This window comes from Pithys albifrons, chromosome 17 (genome assembly GCF_047495875.1).
Source record: "Pithys albifrons albifrons isolate INPA30051 chromosome 17, PitAlb_v1, whole genome shotgun sequence".
NCBI lineage: Eukaryota > Metazoa > Chordata > Aves > Passeriformes > Thamnophilidae > Pithys > Pithys albifrons.
This window is the reverse complement of record NC_092474.1, coordinates 7,464,896-7,487,959: the sequence shown is the minus strand read 5'-3', so window position 1 is coordinate 7,487,959 and position 23,064 is coordinate 7,464,896. Positions and strand designations below refer to the sequence as shown.

Here is a 23,064-nt window from a genome sequence, read left to right as displayed (position 1 = left end):
ATGGGGAGACTAGAACTTCCCTCTGGTGTGTCTGAGGTCCTGGGGCAGAGCCATTTGGGGGTCAGTGTTTGCTGTGCTCATTTAACTCACACATCCCTTGGCTGGATCACAGGATGTCGCTCCCTGCTCGGCTCAGCTTCCCAAAGATGGAGCCTCCCCATGGAGTCATTCCCGGCTCCCGAGGTGGGTGTAGGGGTTGTGTGAGGGACATCCCGGGCCGGGAGCGTGGGATGGCAGAGGGTGCCAGGGCTGCCAGTGAGTCCCTGGGACTTCTCTTGTTTTGACTGAAAGTTGGTTCTTCTCGGAGCGGTTTGTTCCGGCCGAGTGTTACATCCTGTTGTGATGTTGCTATGGCAAAACCAGACAACATCTGGAGCAACACAACTTCTCTCTGGTGGCCATGGAGGGCTTATTTATAGCCCTGCTGGTGAGAGGAGGTGCCTGAGTGTGGCAGGCCATGGCAGGGGCAGCCTGGCGCTGGGACCCCTCCTGCCTGGGAACTGGGGTGGTGGGAAGGTGTGAGTTCTTCCTGCCTGGAGGAGCTGCAGGTGGTCCTGAGTGGTATTGGAAAAGAGCTGAGTGGTTTCTCCTCAAGGACCCTCTGATGGGAAGAGGTTGTTTCCCTGGCAGTGTTTCCCAGTTCCATGTTGGGCTGGGTGACCACAGGGGCAGTGAGGAGGTACTTTAATGATGTTTTTGGACAGAAAGATGTTTGGCAGGTGAGTGAGGCAAGTTGTAGCACACAGAGATGCCCCAGAAAGGACTCCAAGGGCAGCTGATGCACTTCCACCACAGCAGTGGCTGCGGTGGAGAAGCTGCTGCCCAGCAGTGGTTCTGCAGCGGCCCCAGGGTGACCCCCTCCGTGTCCCTTCCCGCTGGGCCGTGGCTGGAACAGCCGTGCTGGCCACCAGAGAGGTGGGATTGTAAATCCTCTCTCAGCAGAAGCCGCAGGTTGGCGCTGGTCCCTACAGCGGGCACGGCCCGGGCTGCGCTGCCGGAGGGGTTTGCTGCGGCCTCGGTGCACATTCCCTAAAAGTCTCTTCCTCTCTCGGTTTGAAGGATGGGGCAGCGGCGACGCTGCCGCAGCTGCCATTGCCTTTTATGCAGAGGGTTCGGGAGCAGAACCGTCGATGCTGTGTCACAGCTCCGAGCACTTCCCTGGAACCCCCGGGGCCCAGCCCTGCCCCTGCCACACCAACCCTGGCTCTGCCATCCTCACTCAGGACAAGCCAAACCCACCAAGATACCCCCAAACCATGAGGGGTTGTGAGAAGCCCAGAATGAATTTGGCTTTTGCCCTGGTGGACTGAGGGCTTAAGGGGAAACACCTGATCAGGTCACATCAGGTGAGTTCATCCCACGGGGAGGTGCCTTGGCTCTGGAATCCCTCACTCACACACCTGTCAGCACATCTTGCTCAGCATTCCTCTGCCCACCAGGACTGGTGTTGCCAGAGCACCTGGAGCCCAGTCCAGTCCCACTGGAATGGGTTGTGTTTTACAGCAGGGATTTGAGACTTCCAGCAGTAACAAATGGGGGTTTGTCTCGCTCAGAGCAGCTCTGTAATGTGCCCTGATAAAGAAGTGTCCTGGCTGGCTCCGGGCTGATAAGGGCCGGGATAACCGACATCCCTCGCTCCTTCCCTCGGCAGCAGCCGGGACTGGCTCCTGAGCCGGATCGTGGGACAGTGGACGAGGTGGTGGCATCGTGACTGTGGGCCAGGTGTCACCCACGCAGCCGGTGGGAGTGCTCAGAGAGCTGCCGTGGTGCCTGGAGCTCTGGATGAGGTGCCGGTAGCATTTTCCAGCCCCATGGAATGTCAGGGGATCCCTTTGGCCTGGGGCCAGCGGGCAGGTCCGGGGACTGTTTGCCAGGGGATAACTCAGCCCCGGCACCGCGGGGATGCCTCTGTGGGGCCGTGGAGGTGTTTTCCTGCATCCCGGCTCGGGATGCTTCCCGGCTCGCGGAACCATAAAAGGCAAAGCTCTGGGGCAGTGGCCGGGCCGGGAGCCGCGGCGCTGCAATGCCAGGCATGCCGGCTGTGTACAAACGGATTAGAGCCCTCCAGCGCCTTCCCAAGCGCTGTCCAAAGGGAGGAACGTTCTGCTCGGGGGGTTATTTAGAGTAATGCCCAGCACGTTAATAGGGATTTTTGATAAGTAGCATTTTGGACTCTCCAGAGGGAAAGTTGTATCTGGGGCTGCTGTTGGGCTCCTGTTGATCTCTTTCTGTCCCAGCAATTCCTTTCGCAGTAACATATTCCCGGGATCGTTCCAGCCGGTCCGTCCCTGCCCCGCGTGCTCCGTGCTGGCGGCATCTCTGCCCTAGGCTCTGGGACTCAGCCCAGGGCAGCGCCGCTTCCAAGGAAGGAGCGCTGGGGGAGCCGCTCTGCGCCCGCCGGGCAGGGCAAGGAGCGGTGCCAGGGACACGGGTGAGGGTTCCAAGCCCTCCGTGAAACCCACGGAGCAGCTGCCGGAGGTGATCCTGCCCAGACGAGCCGCAGCAGAAGAACTGGCACTAAATCCCTCTGGAAGCAGCGGGATCGGAGGGAAGCCAGGATTGCTGCACGGGACTGTGGGGAGCTGTTGCTGCAGCAGGTTGGGGGAACAGGAGAATTCCTGGAGAAGGATGCAGATGGGAAGCAAGTCCCGGCTGTGAAGTGCCATGGGCCAGCAAGTTAGCAGCTGGGGGGTGCCTTTCCAGTTATCCAGGTGGAATATATTTGGGTAGGGACCAGCGTAGCACCAGCTGTGGCGGGTCCTGTCGCGCTCCGTCGTGCCAGCGGGATGTTCCGCTCCTGGCCATGAGGCCAAGGAACGCGGTTCACATGACCAGGCTCCGACGCTTCCAGCTGTGCCGTCCCTGCCTGAGCCGAGCAAGGAGAAGGCGGTGCCGAAAGCCTGCCGAGACCCAAGGTGGGAACAAATCTTGGCTGGCCACTCGCAAAGCATTTGGAACCAGGAATTACGGTGACGGAGTTGCTGGTCATGGAAGCCTCCACCTGGCAGTACTGTGGATATTTACAGGATGACACAAGTAAGAAGAGGGGGAGAGACTGCACTGCTTCCCGGGGAGTCTCAGCAGGAACACGTGAGGATTGTACACGGCGGCAGCTCGGCCAGGAGGGCCCGGGGCACGGCCTGGAGCAGGGGCACCTCCCCAACCCCCGGAGCGACACCAGGGCCCCTGCCAGAAGGTCAGAGATGAGCAGCAACGGGCAGAGAGGGCAGCAGGGGCTGGCAGGGAACCTGTGCCTGGAAGAGCATCCCATGTCCAAGGGGTGCAGGAGAGGGGAGGAGGGAGAAGCCCCTCCAAAGGTGCACGAGATGGAGATGGGGCCCAGGGGCACGGGCAGGACAGTGAGGCCGGTGGTTTACAGGCTGGACGAGAGTGAGTACCGGCGTCTCATCCAGGAGGCAGAAGCAGAATCTGAAGAGGAATGGGAAGAGACAGAGGACATGGTACTTGAGATTCAGGAGGACTGTGCAGGGGATGGGAAGGCAACAAGTCCGAGCCTTAACAGGCTCAACTCTTTCCAAGGGGTCCTGAGGAGGCAGATGAGCCGTTCAGACTCAGAGAGCAGCGTCGAGAGCAGGCAAGTGAACAAACTGAGCCTCAACTGCCCCTCAGAGAGGAACAAGCCCACTGTCCCTGTCAGGTCTGACAGCTTTGAGCTCATGGATTACATTCTGCAAAGCAAACAGGAGGCAGCAACATCTGTCCCCTACATCCCCAGGGACAGCAAGGCAGCAGAGAGCCTCAGGCCAGCACGGAGCTTCACCCCCCAGCCCGAGGGAACCCCGGCCCTGTGCCAGAATGGCCATGTCGGTGAGGAGGACCTGGCCGGGAAGCACGAGCCAGACAAGCAGGTAGCAAAGAGCCTGGAAAGGATGGTCCCTGCAGTCACAAATTACCCCTCAGCAGGCAGGGACACGGGGAAGCTCTCGAGGCAGAGCAGCACTCAGCTCCCTGAGAGCTGGGAGCAGCGAGCAGGGGAGGCTGACACAGGGATGCTCGACTCCTACATCCAGAAAAGAACCCCCCCGGCCCCTCCGGTCAGGACCCACAGCAAGGAGAGCCTGGCCCTGAGCATGAGCAAGGCCGTGGCGCTGACAGAGGCACTGCTGGAGCCCTGCGGAGATGAGGCCAAGCCTGGCATGGAGCAGCTCCCTGGGGGCAGGACTGCGGGAGGAGGGGGCTCGGAGGAGCCGGAGCGGAAGGAGAGGAAGGGGCAGGAGGATGAGAACGTGCTGAAAGTTGCCGACGCCAAGAAAACCTTCGAGAAGCCCAAGGCGTCGGAGGGGACGGCAGCAGCACCAGCGCCCAGGAAAGGTGAGGTGAGGGGTCCTGGCCCTGCCAGGGGGGCCTGGAGGTCGCTGTGCCAGGGCTGGAGGGGAGGGGCAGGGGGAGCGTGGAGGTGGTTGGGAAATACCTGCCTGGAATAGCCAGGTGACAGATGGGATGTGCTCAGGGTACATGGAATCTCATAACGAGGCAGGAGGGAAACAAGGTGTTGGTTCAAAGCACTTTGTGCAATGAAACTGTTTGGGGGAAAGATTTGCTTTGCCAGACTCTCCTGTATAGTAATAAAGACAATATACTGGTTTATCAACAGCTACAGTGCGGGAGTGCCCATAGGATGCTCCCTCCCACTGCCATGTGGGATTACATGCCTCTGTCTCTCTGGGTGACCCACTATTTTATTTTAGCTGTGACATTAAAAAGAAGCATTATTTGCCTTAAGTTCTTTTTCTCCTGCGCTGTGACTTCACTGAATAAGCCTTTCAGGAGAATGACATCAACTTGGAAAGCTTTTCACTGAAAAAATACAGATAAGTGAACTTTGTTGAAATTTTCCCTGTAAAACACCAATTCTGCAGAAACAGGGAAAGATAGAAATGAGTGTGTGAGAGAGTGGATCCTGCACAGAGCCACCCGACCCACGCTGCTTAACTCACATCTTCTGCTCAGTGACAATCTGCAATTGTGCATTTCCTTATAAGGGAAAATAAGTGTTTTAAGGCACAGGAAATCTATGGTGGCTTTGAACTGAGTCGTGTGTTTGCTTAAAAAATAGGTGTCGTTATCCCGCAGCACAGGCACGTTTCTGTCGGTTACTGTCGCGACACCGAGGCGGAGCAGGAACGTCCCACAGCTCGTGTGTGTCAGGGATAACAGAATCCCTGCAGCGATGACAAACAGGTCCTGTCCCCCAGGAGGCAGCTGAGGACACGTTGTCATTCTCATGCTGTAAAGGAACAGGGCTGGGAGGTGTTTGTCGCTGCCAATGTCTGTGCCAGGCTCTGAGCACAGGGATGGGTTGGTGTTATCCCAGTGTCAGGATCTCCACCGTTCCTGGAGGGAACTGTGTGATGTCAGTGGCACAGCTGATTTGGAGAATTCCCATCACCACACCAGGCACAGGGCTGTCTGATCAGCACGTTCTTCCCAGGAATGGGAGGAGCAGGTGGATGCAATGGGTGGTGTGGCAGAAGGGATACAAGGAAGGAGCTGGTCCCCAGAGCAACACCAGCAGCAGGAAATCCCTCCTGACACCTCCTTGTGCTCCAGGAGAAATGGGGACAGAGTGTTGAGACAATATTTCAGTGCTGGACTGTGAAAATGTTGCCATAAAAAATCGTGGAATGGCAGAATGGGTTGGGTTGGGAGGGACTCGAGGCTCATCTTGTCCCACCCCTGCCATGGGCAGGGACACCTCCCACCAGGCAGGGAGAGGAGCAGGAGCAGCTCCTCATTTTGCTCTGTCCATGACAGTCTGTTGGGATTTTAAAAAGCTGTTTGAAACGTTCCTCTTCCCAAACCTCAAACATGAACACCTCGCCTGAGTTTACCTTTATGATTCCTTTCTGATACCTCTGATTTTTCCAGCATCTTTGGTCCAGCTCCATCCTAGACAGCAGGGGGAGAAACAGAAGGAGATGGTAAAGGATTCCAAAGTGGTGGAATAATGAGGCTCTGTGCTCAGGAACCTCAGTGCCCAGCCCCAGTCCCTTCCCTGCCTGATTTTTTGCTGCTGTTCAGGATTTCAGGTGCTAGGAAGTGTCAGTCCCAGGATTTTCAGGTTGGAAATAAAATACAGCTTGATTTTTTTTTGTTTTGCATTTTCTGTTCCGCTTTCTTGTCTCTCTCCTCCTCGTTAATCATCCAGAGACAGCAACAAAGGAAATCCCATCTGTTGCAAGTAATTGCTTTGGTTTTGTTTGGGTGGCCCAACATTTTAATTAGGTATTGGGACTTACCTCCCTTCGCTGCAAAAATAGGAAAGAAATGAAAATGTATTTTACAATCTTGTCTAATGATGGAGTAAAATACATGAGGAAATAGATTAGCTTGAAATTAGAGGTTTCTTTCTGCTGTAAAAGCACTCTTTTGGGTGCCTTTCCTACAGCTGAGTTGGGAGGGATGTGTTTGACATCGATATTACTGCACAAAATGTGTGAGAGTGGGGAGATGAAGTAATAGATGTGCTTGATGAAATCTATTATAAATCATTAATACCAGTGGCATAAATTATTAATGCCCATTCTGGCCTAATGTTCAGTCATTCCTTATCCACCTCCAGCATCCTCCAGCCATTCCAAGCAGCACAGACACGATGTCAGAGCAGGCCCTCACTCACCACAGTGGATTTTATTCCCCTTTGGGGAGGGGGTTTGGGAGATGACCCCAGTTTTGGGGTCTACAAGCAGCTCAGTGATGGTTCCATGTCACACAGAGCTGGGAATAAAGCTCAGGGGTGCTGACTCCTGACCCTCTGCTTTAATCCAGCCTTTCCTTGTCCATGAGCTCCAATTCACTCTTGTTCACTTCTCCCCTCCTGCCTGTTCTTTTAAAATATCTGCTGGAACATTTAGTTCTCCTTCTCTTCATTCCCTAATTCTACAGCTCCCCTTTCTGGCCAAGGATTGAATAAGGCCAATCCAAAGGGATTTTGCTCTCACTCTCTCCAGACAAACCCTTTGCAGGTGCTTGGAAACACTTCCCTGGGCAGGTCCCATCCTCCAGACAGAATCGATTTGCCATTATCAGGAGCTGTTACGTGGTGCCTCTTAGAGCAGTTTCATCTTGGCAGCTGCTCAGGAGTTGATGGTCACTGAAAAGTCTCTGAAAAACCAGGACTGGGAGTAGTTTCATAAAGCTGCCCCTGGAAGTCTCTGTGCCCACTGACACCAAGGAAAGAGGCAGAAAAAGTAAATTAATGCTCAGGGTAAATCTAATCCCACACAGTCAAAATGGCTTGGGGTGTCATTGCAAACAACTCAGATTTCACAGAATCCCAGAATGGGTTCGTTGGAAGGGACCTTAAAGACCATCTCATTCCAACCCCCTGCCATGGGCAGGGAATCTATCCCTGTGTTAAAAAGCACTTGGTTCCAATAATATTAAGTGAAAAAGGAAGCTCTTGTTCCTGATTTCAGCAGGAGCAGCTCTTCCTCATGTTGCTGAGTCTGGCCTTGAGTATCCAGTGTGGAATGGGATCCCTAAATGATGGGAGCTGTGGAAGAGGAATACAAAAACATTCAAATTTCAGATGGGAGGACCTAGTGCTTCCTGTTAAATAAATACTATAATAAAGTGAATACAGTAATAAATCAAAAGGCTTCAGGAAGTAAATAGATAACTAGGGACATAAACTCCTAGAAAAGCTGTATAACCTGGATACCTGCAAATCCAAGGTCCAAACTGTCCCGTCTGGCAGATTTTGCGTGACTTACAAGTTAAGCTGCAAAATAACAGGACTTTAAAGTGCTGATCTCTCTAAACCCTCCCTAAGCCGTTTCCCTCCATTCAGAATATATTTAGCAGTGAGGATTTCAGCAAACTGAAACATTCAGGATAAATTCATCCCTCAGATGACTTTGCTACTCCCACTGGCTGGGTTTGGTGCCCATCTGGGGTTGCTCAGAGACTCCAAATTGCAGAATATCAGCTGAAGGCATCAAAATTTCTCAAAAAAATGATGCTTCAGGTGTTTTCTTACATTTTCTAACTACAACCACCACCCTGGTGAGGAGGGACACACCAAATGTGGTGCTTAGAAGACACACCAAGATGATGCCAGGAGCAAACCAGGGTGATTTGTTGCAGGGATGGAACTGATGCATATTTGCAGGACTCTAAATTTAGCTGCTGACATAAGTTTCAGAGGTGGAGTCTGTAGCCACGGTGCTGTTTCCGTATAAAGGCTGTGAGATACTTTGCAGCAATCCTGCAGTGCTGTACCCAAGGGGAAAATATGTGGGATGGCTGAAACTGGGGAAATGGAGTCTCTAAAGTGTAATAACCAGGCATGTCAGTACTGATAAAATGGGATAAACCTTGTTGTGTGGCTCCTTGGAATGGCAATATTTGGTAATAGGGTATTTTCCTTTAGAAAAATTGGGATTTCTGGCATATTTTGACAAGTTGTTGGGCTTGCAGCACTGTAGATATCATTTAAATTGTTTGTTAGGATGGTTTTATTCAGCTGAAGTGAGGAAGATTAGTGGTTATAGCAGAACCAAAGAGCACATGTAAAACCTGAGCTCTTCCTTTTCTTTGTTGGAGACTTCAGCTCAAAATTCATGTAATTTCTTCATCACCTGGAATGATTGTGACCCAAACAGCTCCTTGATCCAGGTCAGGGTCTGAGTTATCTTTGGAAAATTTCCATCCAGATGTTTTAGGAAGCTCCAGCAAAACTTCCACAGGTGTCATTTCCACCCGAGTCCATCCTTAGTGACTGTTCCAGCACTGTGTCGAGCAAGGATTGCCCATCTTGGCAGGATCCCCTGTTCTGGTGGCAGTTGTTGAGAGGATTAGGCTTCAATCAGATTTCTCAGGACAAATTTCACTTCATGTCCTCCACGTGCCACTTTCTTTTCAGTTGGAGGCCAAAAGCCTTACTTTGGTTCCTCTTCCAGGCTGTTGGGTGGTGCTGCTGCCCTCGCTCCTGTTTTCCAGTCCAGGGTAAGGAATTGCCTGGGACATGATTAAAATCCCATTTTATAAAATCTGAGGCCTCACTCCCAGCTCTGAGGCCCCTCATAAGGCAGGGCTGGGCAGTCAGGGCTCTCAGCTCCATCACTGACTCAGTGTGACCTTCAGCACGTCACGTACATGTGTGGAAAATGTGACTCCCCACCCAAACCCACGGGCTCGGGGGTACCTGCACTCTGCTCCCAGGCTGCCAAACTGCTTTTGTTTTCTCCTTTTTTTTTGCTTGAACACGATTGTTTGAGGAAGGAGGGTGGTGTCAGCGTGCTGGGCTGGTGCTCAGGAGGAAGCTATTAATTAATTTCATGGTGCTGTGGGCAGGGATGCAGCGTTGCCACTCTAATCTCTGGGTGTATGGGTTTATTATCAAGGTGTTGCTCAGTAGGTAAGAGAGGCTTTCCTGCTTATTGAATTAGTGGTTTAACTTAGTGTCAAAGTTTAACAAATGGTGGATAACATTTGTTTAATCTGTAGCTACTGATGTTTCCAGCTGTGACAGTCCATGGCAAATGTATCTCTGTGAAGGTTTTGGAGCCTTTTAACACCCAGATCTTACTGGAGGTAGTTCATGGTCCTCTCAGAGCTCCGTGAGGGCAGGGGAGGGTTCTCAGCTCAGCTCCTCATGACACACATTTCTCCAAATTCTGAAGGATTAGAAGTGGAATTAGGGGGGTGTTGCTCCCCTGAAATATCACCCCCCGCTTAAGCACCAAACCACATGCAAATGAGGGTGCAAACATTGGCCAAACATTGGCCAAAACATATGAGGAAGCTCGAGGAGCTTTGGTTTTGGCCATGTATGGTAACACTGAGGGATGTGGGCTCTGCTCTTGCTCCTTCATCTGTTCCTCGGGCTCCCTGAGGCACAGAACGATTCTGAGTGTGGTGGTACCTGTGGGCATCCAGGTGTGTGCTGCCAGTGCTCACCTGGCCGTGCCCTGGGCCAGGGGCTGGTAGGAGAGGTACAAACCTCTCACCAAATGCAGCACCCCCAAATCATCTTAGAACAGGAGAGATACAAACCTCACAACAAATGCAGCATCCCTGAATCATCTTTTCTTCAGTGCAATGGGGGGAACTTTTTGTTTCCAGGTGTCTCGTTGAAGTGTGACTTTTAGTGAGGGTTGAGCTGTGCAGTCTTTAGCCAGGGTTTTTTGTCACCTTCCTTTTCTCACAAGAGCCACAGCCAGTTGGTGTGGCCAAAGAAGGGGACGTGGTGATTGTTTTGTGGATCTGCTGGTTCTCCTGAGTTGCCTCTGAGAACACCAGGCTCTGATCCCTCAGGGGGGACATGACTGGTCCCTCAGGCATGATATAAGCGATCCCTCAGGGATGATGTGACCGGCACCTCATGGAGGACATACTCTGTCCCTCAGGGCAGACGTGACCGGTTCATGACAGAGGACATGGCACCTCAGAGTGGACAGGTCGGTCCCTCTGGGAGGACATGCCCCATCCCTCAGGGCGGACAAGCCGATCCGTCAAGTAGGATATGCCGGTCCCTCACTCCTGTCCCTGAGGGAGGACATGCCCGGTCCCTCAGGGCGGACAAGCCGATCCCTCACGGAGGATATGCCGGTCTCTCACTCCGCTCCCTGAGGGAGGACATGCCGGTCCCTCACGCCCTGTTCCCCCCTCCCTCCTCTGAGGGGCGGCGGGGCGGGGCCTCAGAGCGCGCGACCGCGCGTGGCGGCGATGCCGCGCCGCCATTGGCTGGATGCGCCGCCACTCATGACGAAGCCCCGCCTCCAGAGGCGGAGCAGGCGGTGCCCCCGCTACGGGCCGTGCTCCGCGGGCGTGGCCTCAGCGGGGCGTGTCCAGTGGGCGTGGCCTCTGCCGCGCTGCCCCGCCCCGCCCCGCGGCGCTCAGTCGGGCGGCGGCGGCGGGCAGAGGAGGAGGCGGAGGCGGCGGCTCCGCCGGGCTGAGGAGCGGACGCGGGAGGCGGCTCGGGATCGCGGTGCGGCTCGGGGGCGGCTCGGGCGGGCGTGCGGCAGCGGGGAGGAGCGGGACTGCGGGGCGGGAGCGCGGCGCGGTGCCCGCGGGAGGGCTGCGGGCAGGGCAGGGCAGGGCAGGGTGGGGGTCCGGCCGGGCGGGCCCTTCCCGCGCGGGGCCGCGGGCGCTCCGTGAGGCGCTGTCAGCGCGGGGCCCGCGGCGGGAGTGCCCTCCCCGCACCGCACCGGCCGCTCCCGCTCCCTCCTTATTAGGCAGCGGCGCGGGGTCGCCGCCGCATCCGCATCCGGCGGGGCCGCCGGGCAGGGCAAGCCCGGGGCGGGGCGGCGGCGCCGGGCGCTCCCGCCGCACACCTGATGCCGCCGCGGGGTCGAGCTGGGCGGCTTTTGTTCCGCACGTTTGCCCGTGGTTTTATTCCCCCTGTTCTCCGTCCCTGTTTGCCGCCGGCGGTGCTGCAGCCGCGGGTGCCACTGGCGTGTGCCGCCCCCGGAGCGCCCGTGGCCGCACCGAGGACAAAAGAGGAGCGCCCCGACGGGGCTCCAGCCGCGGGTGTTTCCCGCAGGCTCTCGTGGAGCAGGTCCTGGTCACGCCGCTGTTCGTGGCGCTTTCGAGGCTGTTCAGGAGATGCGTGGAGTCCTGCAGGGACTGTGTGACATGTCATGGGATCAGCAGAGAATCCCGCAATGGTTTGGGTTCAGCCGTAGAGCCCCCACCACACAATGTGATGCTGTGACTGACTGACTGCACAGGAGACAGACTAAAAAAAAATATTAAAAAATAGGCAGTGAAAGCTGCCTGGAAACAGAACAACTGATTGATGCAGTTTTGTTGTTGAAGGTTGGGGTCTGGGGGTTTTTTAACAGCTGGAGTGGTGTGAGCAGGTCTGTTCTGCCTGTTCATGGAGCTGTGTGTGGCAGCAAGACCAAGGATGGTGGTGGCAGAATCAGAGAGGGATGCTCTGAACGCAGCAGGCTGGGGCTGGTTTGTCCGTTTGCTGCTGAATTTCCCCATTCTGGTTTAATTTTGGCCAGACTGTACCCAAATTACCCAGCGCCATCCTCTCCCTCCGTGTTCCTTCACCAGCACTTGCAGGAGGGGAGCTCTGGAGTGTGGGAAAATGGTGTGAATGGCACAGTGTGTCCTGGGAGAAGCGTGTGGGGATGTGGAGAAAGCAGCGGGTGTTTTGTGCGGGAGGCAGGACAGGGGATATTCCATTTTCATTTGAATAATAAGCATTGAATCATCTTTTCTGCTCAAGGGGGTAAAAACAGATGGCTCTGCAGTCCCTGAGACGTTTTATTGCAGCTAATAGTGATGTTTGCTAAAGACTGTGTACACAAAGGTAGATCAAATATTGTTGTGGTGCTGTGTGTTTATTTTGGCTACGTATGTCTTTTTGTATTTTCAGTAGCCCCAGTAAAACCTGACCCACTCAGGGAGCTTTTGCTTGGTGTTTGTTTTAATACAACACTTCATAATGGCAATTTTTCAATGGTCACTTGTAGCCTTTTATCCAGATTGCTTTAATCAGCATTTGTGTTCTCTGTTGGCATTGCTGTGTCTTCTCCCGAGCTGTCTTTTCAAACACCATCGGATTTTTTCAAGTGAAATCTTCATGCTTATTGCATCTGTCACTCCTGGGCCTCCCTCCAAGCGAAAGGCAGGGATTCAGTTTAGTGGCAGAGAGGAGGAATGTGGAGTCAGTGGGGGAATCTCCTCTCTGCCCTGGGTGATGCAGCGCAGGGCGCTGGGCTCTGCCCTCCGTGCTGCCCCATCCATCACACCCATGGCCAGCACGGAGCTTTAGCCTCGTCACATGGCTCATTAAAGCACAGCAGTGTCTTGGGATGGGAACAGAATTTATGATGTTGGGCTTCATTTGGGGATCAATTCTGAGAAATATCACTCGAGTGCCAGCTTCCTATTTTGAAGACATGAGCAAAACACTTCCTGGCCTGGGTTTGCAGCTCGGTGAGGTCATCAGAGCACCACTCCCAGGGCCAAGAATGTCCTCTCGGGCAAGCTCACAGGCACATTTTCACTTGACTTTTAAAGTCTGGCTTTGTTTGTTTTGATTTTGCTTTTGTGAGGCTTTTGTGATAATCTCAGCCCTTCTCTGAGGATGTGTTGGAACAGAAACTCACTGAGGATTTGAAGTGCCCCAGTTTAAGCCTTTACAGGGCATATGAACAAGAATTAAATGGCTGTGTTCTCTTCTAGCTCTTTCCCTGTGGTCTCCCCCGCTTAATATTTTTGGGCTGGTGTATTCTGATGGTGAGCTCTGAAATTAGTCTGATTAGAAACTGCTTAGAGCTTCAGTTTCATCACCCTGGTCCTGGAGCCGCGTGTGAAAATCAGATTGTTGGTGGCTTTGGGCTGACAGGATGTGAACTGCTGGGGTTTTGTCACATTATGCACAGTTGCAGGTGGGGAGGGGTGTGGGGGTGTGAAAGCCAAGTCAAAACTGGGCAGAAAAAGGCTTAGCTTAGCTGAGTGACTCAGGAAAGCAGCAGTGCAAGTCTATTTTTCTGGATGTGTTGGATACACCAGTATGGTTGGGAATTGTTTACTGGGCCCTTTTTTTTAAAAGCTAATAGGATGCTTTGTTCTGACTTTCCTCCTGTGAGTAACTCTACAAAAAAGGGATTATTTGTTTCTTTTTGAGGTTATAATTGTTCGGTACATGACTTTTTGTGTGGGTTTTATCATCTAAAACCACATCTAGGCCTGTAAAATGCCAGTGTGACACTGAAGTGCTTTGCAGGGCTGGCTCTTGGAGGAGCAAACTGGAGAGGATCCCAATGGAATGTCCCAGCCATTGGTTGTGTGTGTGCCTGCCTAGGTTTGTGCATGGAATATAAATCCAATCAGCATTAATGGATGTGGATGGAGGTGAGGAAGTCCCTCTGAACAGAAGGTGACTCTTGGGCAAGTGGATAATTTTACTTTACTCCTCTCCCATGTTATTCCTGATGCCAGTAAAACAGAGGTGATTCCTTGGATTGAACAAACCTAACAAGTCACAAAGAGCTCCTGAAATGGAAGAGGATTTTGTGATGGAACACCCTAAAAGCTTTAAAATCCCGCTCTGTGGGTCAGGAACTTGACAGGGAAATAATGAAAATTATATCTGGTACTACCTACTGGGGGGGGAAATTATGGTTTTTAAAAGCTGCCAACCTACTGGATAGAAGAGATCTCCTTGATTTGGAGGTGATAAAGGAATATATGGGCCTTTGGACCATTTCTCCTCTGTTCTTTTCTATGCTGATGAATTAGAGGTAGAATCAGGGTAGAATCACCTGCATTGGAGAAAGGACAATTTTTTCAGCACTATCATTTTGCTCCTTCAACATCCCTTGCTTTGTCTGAGTCACATTTTGTTGGTGATAACAATAAATGGTCTATAATGTGCTTTTTGCTCTGAAGGAGTAATGGTGGTGGAGGGGAAGCTGCAGTGAATGACACTGAGCTGGGCCTCTCAGTCCAGCATAATTGGGTTTGGCTTGTTTTCCTTTTTAATAATTCAATTTGAAGGAGCAATGGAAATAAACCAGTGGTGGGGTCTGGCTTAAAGTGATTCAGGCCCAGCCTGGGTGTGCTGGGATGAGCTCCCAGCCCTCCTTGGAGTGTTGCTGAGCTCTGCTTGAGGCCAAGTGTTCCCTGCAGGGTTTCCCAGGATTTGGTTCCCCATAAAATCTCTGTATGAGAGTTCCTATGTAGGAACAAGCATATAGATAAGAATTCTTAGCTGAATATTAAAGCAGCCATTTCTGCAGTTTTATCAAATATGTCTGAGGAGGATTCCCTAAAACTCCACAGGGATGAAGTGTCTGGAACTGCTCCTTGATTTTATCCCTGTATGAACCCAGGCAGTGCATTGCACCTGCAGTCCCTGGGAGAAGGAATCCCTGGAAAATGGACTTCAAATCACTCTGCTCTGAGTATTTAGAAATAAGGGAACTTCCCCTCCCTCCCCCCTGGTTCTGCATATAGTTGCCATAGAGACAGTGCTCTGGAGCCATTGAAAATCCATTGTTTATCTCAAATAAATATATAAACCTGCTGTATTGAAACATCCCAATTTGCAGTGTCCCATTGCAGTGTCCCATCCCTGCAAATCCCTGCAAATCTCCATCAGGAGCTGTTGGGATGGGACAAGGGGAATGGGTTCAAGCTGACAAAGGGGGACTTAGGTCACATTTTTAGGAAGCAGTTTTTCCCTGGGAGGGTGGGCAGGCCCTGGCACAGGTTGCCCATCCCTGGGAGTGTCCAAGGCCAGGTTGGAGCAACCCATGCCCATGGAACTGGATGAGCTTTAAGGTCCCTTCTAAACCAGCCCATGCCATGACTGTAAATGTGATGGAGCCCTGACATGTTACAGCTGCAGGTCTGGATGCTGGACAGAGTGATAATGGTGTAATTAGCAGCACCAGGCATTAGCACACTAACGAATCCCATGGGAGCTGGGCAGACTGGCCATGCTGGGCACATGTTGGTGGGATGGGGAACGTTGTCACCCCCAGAGGCTCCATGCTGAGCACCTGCTCAGGGCTGGGACTGCCTCCTGAAGTTGCTTTTATTTTTTCCTTTTCACTTTAAATACTGAAAAACCCTCATGGTTTGTTGGTTCCTGCTGGAATCTTGAACCCCCAGCTGACTCAGGGTGTCTGCTTGACACTTACTTGGGATTTTTCATCACCCCTGCGTGAAACAGATTGGGATCCTTCTTTTCCAAGTTGGGAACAGGAGGTTCCACCTTGTCCTCTGGGTCTGGGATACTTGTAGCATGTACCAAGTGCAGATGTTTTGCACATGGCTCAGGTATTTGCCCAAGCACATGTGCTGGGTTGTACCTGTGGGTGAATGGCCATTCTTCCACCTTTTCAACCCTTAATTTCTCCCTTAATTCCTTTCTGCAGTATTTATATTAATTATACCGTATCTTGCAGGTTGGAGTAAATGGGGACAAAGCTTGTTCAGAAGAGGAGGTGTACTCAAATTTTTTTTTTAAGTTTTCAGTGGTATTTTTTAAGGTTGATTATAATTTTTGGATCTGCTGAGATCAATTTGCAAGGCAAGAAAAAGATCCTGAGCCAGCTTAGGCAACCAAGAGCTGCCAGACATTCCTCTGCAATATATTCTGCTTTAGCACAGCCTGAAGTGTAGGCACAAAACTCTTCTGGCTGGGTGTTGTTGTGCCTCCAGCATCTTTTTCCTGGCCACTGCCAGCAAAATCACTCCCCTCTGGAGCAATTTGTTCTGTGTGGTGCTTTGAGGTGCTGCTGTTTGAGGGTGGGCACCCCTGGTTGGGGTCAGGTTATCTCCCTGCTCTACTTTGTTCCCTGATGTTTCCTTGGAGGGTAAAGGTTATCTTGTGGTCCTTATATTCTGTGCTTTGCCACATCGATCTTCTGCTCTGCTGGGGGAATTCTGAAGTGCTTGGAAGGCTCACATGAAAACCAGCTGGGGCTTATCTGGGTGGAATTCTGCCTGTTGTGTTGGCTCCTCCAGAGCTGCTGGAAATGCCCCAGGCATTCCCCGGGGACTGGAAGTGTGGGCTGCACGTGCAGCAACGTGACTGGCAAACCAACAGGTAAGTAAAACTTAAAGGTCATCAGGCACAGGCTGCAATTCCTCACAGCCCTTGCTGGGAACCAGTTCTCCAGCTGGGAGCAGCTGCAGCTCCAAGGAGTCCCCAGGGAATCAGCCTTTGCCCTGAGTGTGTTGGGATGGGTGTGATTGTCCCTGTCAGGGAGGGAGAGAGGTGGAGGTGGTGTCAGGGACAGCGCTGGGCACTCAGCAATAGGACAAGGGGGCACGGGCTCAAGCTCTGCCAGGGGAAATTTAACTTGGAGATCAGAAAAAAATTATTTACAGGGAAAGTAATCAGGCATTGGAATGGGCTGCCCAGAGAGGGGGTGGATTCCCCATCCCTGGAGGTTTTTAAACTGAGATGGCTGTGGCACTGAGTGCCATGATCTGGTAAAGGGACTGGACCAAGGGTTGGACTTGGTGATCTGGGAGGTCTTTTCCAACCCAATCCATTCTATGATTCTGTGATACCCCTCGCCCCTGGCACAGGGGGAGGAAATGGTGTCAGGGACAGGGATACCCCCATCCCTGGCACAGGGAAGGAAATGGTGTCAGGGACAGTGACACCCCTCACCGCTGGCACAGGGGGAAGGAAGATGTTTTTCCTTCTTGGATCTGAAATCTTCCTTCATAGCACAGCAGGAATGTTTATTAAAGTTCCTCAGTAGACTAAATACACTTTCCTAAGATAATTTCTGTTTTCTTGCCTGCCCAGAGAGAGGTGAGGAAGGAGCTTTGTGCTGCACTCATGGTTTGCCACCAGGTTGGTGCCAGGGACAGCAGCCTTGGCCCATGACAGGTCAGCGACAAGGAACATCTGTAGGACAGAGGAAATGTTTTTAAACTTGGAAGCCTCTGCTAAAACAGATGTTTGAGGGGCTGTAATTGGTACCACGAGATTGGGATTTAAAATCAAGTAGCAGATTGAACTGTGTGGATTTGAGTTTCAGCCTCCCCCTGTCCCTTCCTCCCTCCCCCAGCCCTGATTTCAAATTGCACGTTACGGAAACAGGACAGAATGACAATGGTGCTCTTGGAATTACAGGCTGCTTGGCCAGAGGAGCTGGCAGGACAGCAAATGGAAATGTGGAGGAACACACGCCAGTTCCAACTGGGAGAACTGAGATTCATTTTGCAGCTTGTTTGTACTGCATTAAAATCCATGGTGTTGGGGTTGTCCGGCCCAAATCTCCCAAGTTCTGTGGGAGGATATTGGCCTGTCTTTGCAAATTAACCATTGTTGGGTGTATTCTGAGAACACCAGGAGCAGCTCAGTGGGTGCCTCACCTGTTGGGCGGGTGTTGTTGACAGCTGGAGGTCACTCCAGCTGGGCTCGGCGTTTGAATGAGGGTGTTCCTCAAGGTGTGCCAACCAAGCTCATTCTCACTTTGGAGTTGAGTGTCTCCATTTAAAATTCCTGTGTGATGGACCATGCTGGTCTGTGCTGTCCCTCCAGCCTACCTGGGACGTTCTCCAGGTCTCCAGCCCATCCTGTTTGCTGTTCCAGGACTGGGAGCACTCTCCAGGCCCCACAGCAGTGCTGTCCACTGCCTTTGGCCACGCTGCTCCTGCCCAACCACATTCCTGGGGCGGCAGCGCCGGCTCCTCCGGCTCCTCCGCAGGCTCCGCACGGGGCTGGGGCTGTGCTGGTCCAGCAGCCCAGAGGAGCCACTGTGGTCAGCCTGGGCCATGTGGAGAATGTGCCTCCTCGCCTGGTCAGTCTGACTCACTCTTGGCTGGGCTGCTTGGGAGCCTCTTGTGCTGATTTGTTGTTTCTGCTTTATTTCGGAGCTGGGAGGAATTTGTGTCCCAACTAGCTCAGTGTTGGGAGCTGAGGGCTCTGCAGGTCATGGTGGCTCCCGGGCTGCAGGAGCTGGGACCTGCAACCTTTTATCTCCTTATTTATCTCCTTAAAAAATCTTTAATGTTTATAGTTTCTTCCTGTGGATGCCGTGGCTTGTTGTAACTGAGGAATAGGAACCAGTTTGTCAGCTCCTTTGGAGCTGGGATTGGAGCCCCTTTGCTCTGGGACAGACTGGGAGAGCTGGGGGGAGTCACCTGGAGAAGAGAAGGCTCCAGGGAGACCTGAGAGCCCCTTCCAGTGTCTAAAGGGGCTCCAGGAGAGCTGGAGAGGGACATGGGACAAGGGATGGAGGGACAGGACACAGGGAATGGCTTCCCACTGTCAGAGGGAAGGGCTAGGTGGGATACTGGGAAGGAATTCCTCCCTGGCAGGCCCTGGCACAGGTTGGGCAGAGAAGCTGTGGCTGCCCCATCCCTCGGAGTGTCCAAGGTCAGGTTGGATGGGGTGGAATGGGATTATCTTTAAGTTCCCTTCCAACCCAGTCCATTTAGGATTTATAATTCCAACAAATCTTGTCATGTTTTAAGGAATGATCCAATTCACTGCCTCTCACTTACAGTTTAATGTTTCCAGTAATGTCTTAAAGCTTCTGGAGTTTAACAGGAAATGTTCTTACCTTAGAAAATACCATGTCAATCACATTCCTTCATGTCTGCCCCTCTTCTTGACTCCAGCAGGATGTGGAATCCTGCAGGTGTTATTCCTTCCATGTTTTGGGTCCCAGCCTTTGTCTGCTTAAATTCTGCTTAAATTCACCCTCGGAGAGGAGAGACACATCCTGTACCAGGGGCTGAGTTCAGGTCTGGTGGCCACTGCTGAGCTCCTCTGTCACACACGTGATTTATATTTGCCAATTATTTCAGAAAATAGAGTTGAAAATACACTTTTTTCTGCTGTGAGCACTCTGTGAGAGGGAAGTGCTTTGTTATTTGGGAATGGTGCGATCTGGTGGTGATTTGGTTAGAAATTATTGAAGCTGTTGTGGAGAAAAGCCTTTTCTCCATTCATCCTTTGCCCAAAACCGGATTTAAAAAAAAAAAAAAAGAAAAGCTTGAGCTGTGTCTGAGGATGTGGAGGAAACTTGCCTGTAACCTTCAGGAGAGAGGAGAATTCCGACTGGGGTGGGAGCTCCGAGCACATGGATACTTCCCTGGGAGCCCTGATAAGAGAACTAGGTCAGTGCTGGGGAGAAGCATTTTATCACCTCCTCCTTCCCCCAGCTGGAATCCTGGCTCTGCACAGCAGGCCCTGCTCTCCCCTCGTGGGGGTCCTGGCTGGGCTGGGCCCTGTTCCCTCCCCATGGCACGGGGTGATGAGCCGTGCCCGGCGGTGCCAGCAGTGCCCGTGGGGCCGGTGTGGTGCTGTGGCTGCAGGTCACAGGGCTCTGTTCAGCCCTGGGAGGAGTCACTCTGTCTGCTGGCAGGGGATGAGGACACAGAGTGCAGAGAAGCCTCTCTGGAGTTTATTCCAGTGGAGAAAGCAGAGCAGGATGAAGTTTTTTGGAGGGGAGCAAGTGAAGGGCCACGGCCTTCTGTGGTCAGTGCTGGGACAGCAGGGCCTGAGGTGGGAGTGTGGGGGTTTCCCTTTCCACAGCAGTGCCTGGGGTGGGAGTGTGGGGGAGGTTTCCCTTTCCTTATTCAACAAAGCTTGTGTGGTGTCCAACAACTGTCTCTGCTGGCAGCAGAAGTGGAGCTGAAATGCAGGAATCCCAGAATGGTTTGGGTGAGAAGGGACCTTTAGGATCATTCCATTCCACCCCTACCATGGGCAGGGACACCTTCCACCAGCCCAGGTTGTTCCAGCCCTGTCCAGCCTGGCCTTGGATGCCCTGAGGCACCTGGGGTGTTTAATCCCTGCACTCTTGCCCCTGTGTTCTGTATATTACTTGCCTTTATTAGGTTTTGTCCTGGGTTTCAATCCTTTTTTTTATCTCCACTTTCCTCTACTGCCTTCTCTTCTCATTTTCCTAACCTTTTTTTGCCCAGGCTGTGCTAAATTACCATCCTCCCAACATCCTCCATCACCTGAGAGATGGGGCAGCTTCCGTGCCAGCTGACAGAAGGTGCTAGAAAAGCAATAACCCCCAAAGAGGGGGTCGTTTGGGGGCTGCTGCTCCAGGGCAGTGGGAGAACTCCTGTTCCTGCTTCTCGGCTGCCTCAGATCCAGGGTTTGGGGAACTGCTGCAGAGTTTCCCTCTGCCCATCCCGCTGTGGCTCCTGAGGAATTATTTTGTGTAATGATTTTTGTGTGCATTCATTGCTCTGGCTTTATGGTAGATGACACAGATTAAATGAAGCCAGACAAGGCTCTCAGTTCAGGGTAATGACTTTCCACTGCGGTGTCCTTTTGTCACTGCAAATTATGATAAATGATGCAATGGTGGATGGAGAGATCCAGCTCCAGAGTGCTGGGATTGGAGAGATCAGCACACATTGCTTTGATTTGGAAGGGACCTTAAAGCTCATCTTGTTCCACCCCCTGCCATGAGCAGGGACACCTTTCACAGAGCAGGTGATTCCTCAGGAAAATGATGTGTATACCTGGAAATGTTGAAGGGAAAAGGTCCAGAGTGTGGGAGATGTGATATGAGCACACAGGTGAGCCCTCAGGAATAACACATCCCTCTGGGTGATCCCTGGAAGAGCTGAGCAGTACAGGCACTTCTCACTCAGAGTTCATCATATTCCAGAGGTTTTCAGACAATCATCTGAGGTTCCAGCTCTGAAAACCAGAATCATATCAAGTGTTTCACAGGTTGCAGCCAACACCTTGTGCTTCATCCAGAACAGAAAGTTCAGCTTATTTAAAGTCTGGGTTGTGTTATGCTTTTGAATGTGCTGGGCTCCCCACTTGAGATATAATCAAATTCCCTGGTAGGTTGTGGTTTAGGTTCCCATCCCAAAATAGAATCTTGCCAGTGGTAGAACAGCTGGAAATTTCAGTATTAAGTTCATATTCCAGCTTTTTGTCTTTAAAATGAAGTGAAATCAGATGGCAGGGTCTTGCTCAACCTGGACTGGAGTAACCAAAGACTGAGAATAATCTGTGCACAACTGTGATGTGTTTTGGAATTGTGACCATCTGTAATAACGTTCACCTTTGGTTTAAACAGCTCTGAACAGCTGAAAACAACAGTTCTGTCAGAACTGGACTGGATATGGAGTGACTGGAAAAGGGATACACAGAGGGAACAGTGTTGTGTTTAAAAGTAGAGGGACAGTATCAAGGTATTCATGGCTGTTCCCTTTTTCTGCTGGAGGTTTCCTGTGAAGTCGTGGGGTGAGATGAAGTTTTTGTGGCCATGTGATACTTTTTTCCCCCACTTCTCCCTTCCCCAAGTCTTGCAGGAGTTTATATCATGAGACTGAGTCCTTTGATTGGGATACCTGGAGAGGGAGATGTATTTGTACAACAGCATGAAATGACAGGACAAGAAGTGGATTCAGACTGAAAGAGTGGAAATTTAGGTTAGATTTTTGGAAGAAATTGTTCCCTGTGAGGGTGGGCAGGCCCTGGCACAGGTTGGGCAGAGAAGCTGTGGCTGCCCCACCCCTGGCCAGGTTGGACAGGGCTTGGAGCACCCTGGGCTGGTGGGAGGTGTCCCTGCCCATGGCAGGGGGTGGGAATGAGATGACCTTTAAGATTCCTTCCAACCCAACCCATTCCATGATTGTGTGGTTCTAATTCCTTCTCCAGCCTTGCTGGTGACCTGCTGGTGACCTGCTGGTGACAATGGTGGCAATTTACTGCTGCTGTGGGCTAATGCCAGTCGTGGCCACGAGCTGGCTGTAGGGCAAAGTCTCTGTCCTGTGCACTGTGGTAATGCTGGAAAGCATTTCCCTGGAATGTGTGTGCAGCTGGAGCAGGCACAGGGCAGTGTGTGCCCACATCTGTGTCCTGTGCCCAGCTGTGCATGTTCTGAGTCAGTGGGAACCACGGAGCTTGCACAACCTGCAGTTAAGAAATGCCAGCAGTGAGGATTAGGAAATCCCCTGGTGGTGGCTGTTCCCCTTTTCCCAAGCAGTGGGGCCAGCTCTGGGCTCAGCTCCTGCTCCCCTGTTCACACAGCGCGGTGAGGTGGGTGGGGTGGATGGGGTGGAGCTGTCCTTGCTGTGAGGAGCAGGAGGCACGGAGGGATTGGGGTCTCTCTGTGACTTACAAACCCCTGAGTGCCTCTGTCCTCTGCTGCACACGTGGGTCTGCACCTTGTCTTGCATGTGATGGTCAAAGTGCTCTGAGGAGTGAATTACCACATTCCTTGTGGGCTCTCTCCATCTTATCTCCTCCGTGTCCACCTGCTCTGCAGATGTGGCTCAGCCCTGCTGGGAGGGACAGTGATCTCTCCATGCCAGGACCAGGCTGGGACACCCATGGCCTGGTTATTGCCTTGGGGTTAGAACATTCTCCCTATTTTTTTCCTAAAACCAGCTCTGAGCACCCTCTGCTTCTGCACGAGGCCCAGGTGTCTCAGCCCAGGTGTTCAGGAAGACCTTGGGTTGCACAGTTGGGTTTGAAGAATGCTCTGGGCTTCCCCAGCAGGAACCCATGGCCTGGACTGTCCCATGTTGTAGTTCCACCAGCAGGACTATCCCCTGTCCCTGCTGACCCTGCCCATGCCATAACATCATTCCCCCCTGGTGTTGATGCACTTCCTGTAG

At 52.3% G+C, this 23,064-nt stretch overlaps 1 protein-coding gene across 1 annotated transcript in view; it reads left to right on the top strand.

The window, feature by feature from the left end:
• Window positions 1–10,850: 10,850 nt before the first annotated feature.
• CORO1C (coronin 1C) overlaps window positions 10,851–23,064 on the top strand; it is a 42,686-nt gene continuing 30,472 nt past the window's right edge. The window contains exon 1 of the mRNA XM_071571838.1: window positions 10,851–10,954. The gene's annotated coding sequence lies outside the window, so the exon portion shown is untranslated. The remainder of the gene's footprint in view (window positions 10,955–23,064) is intronic.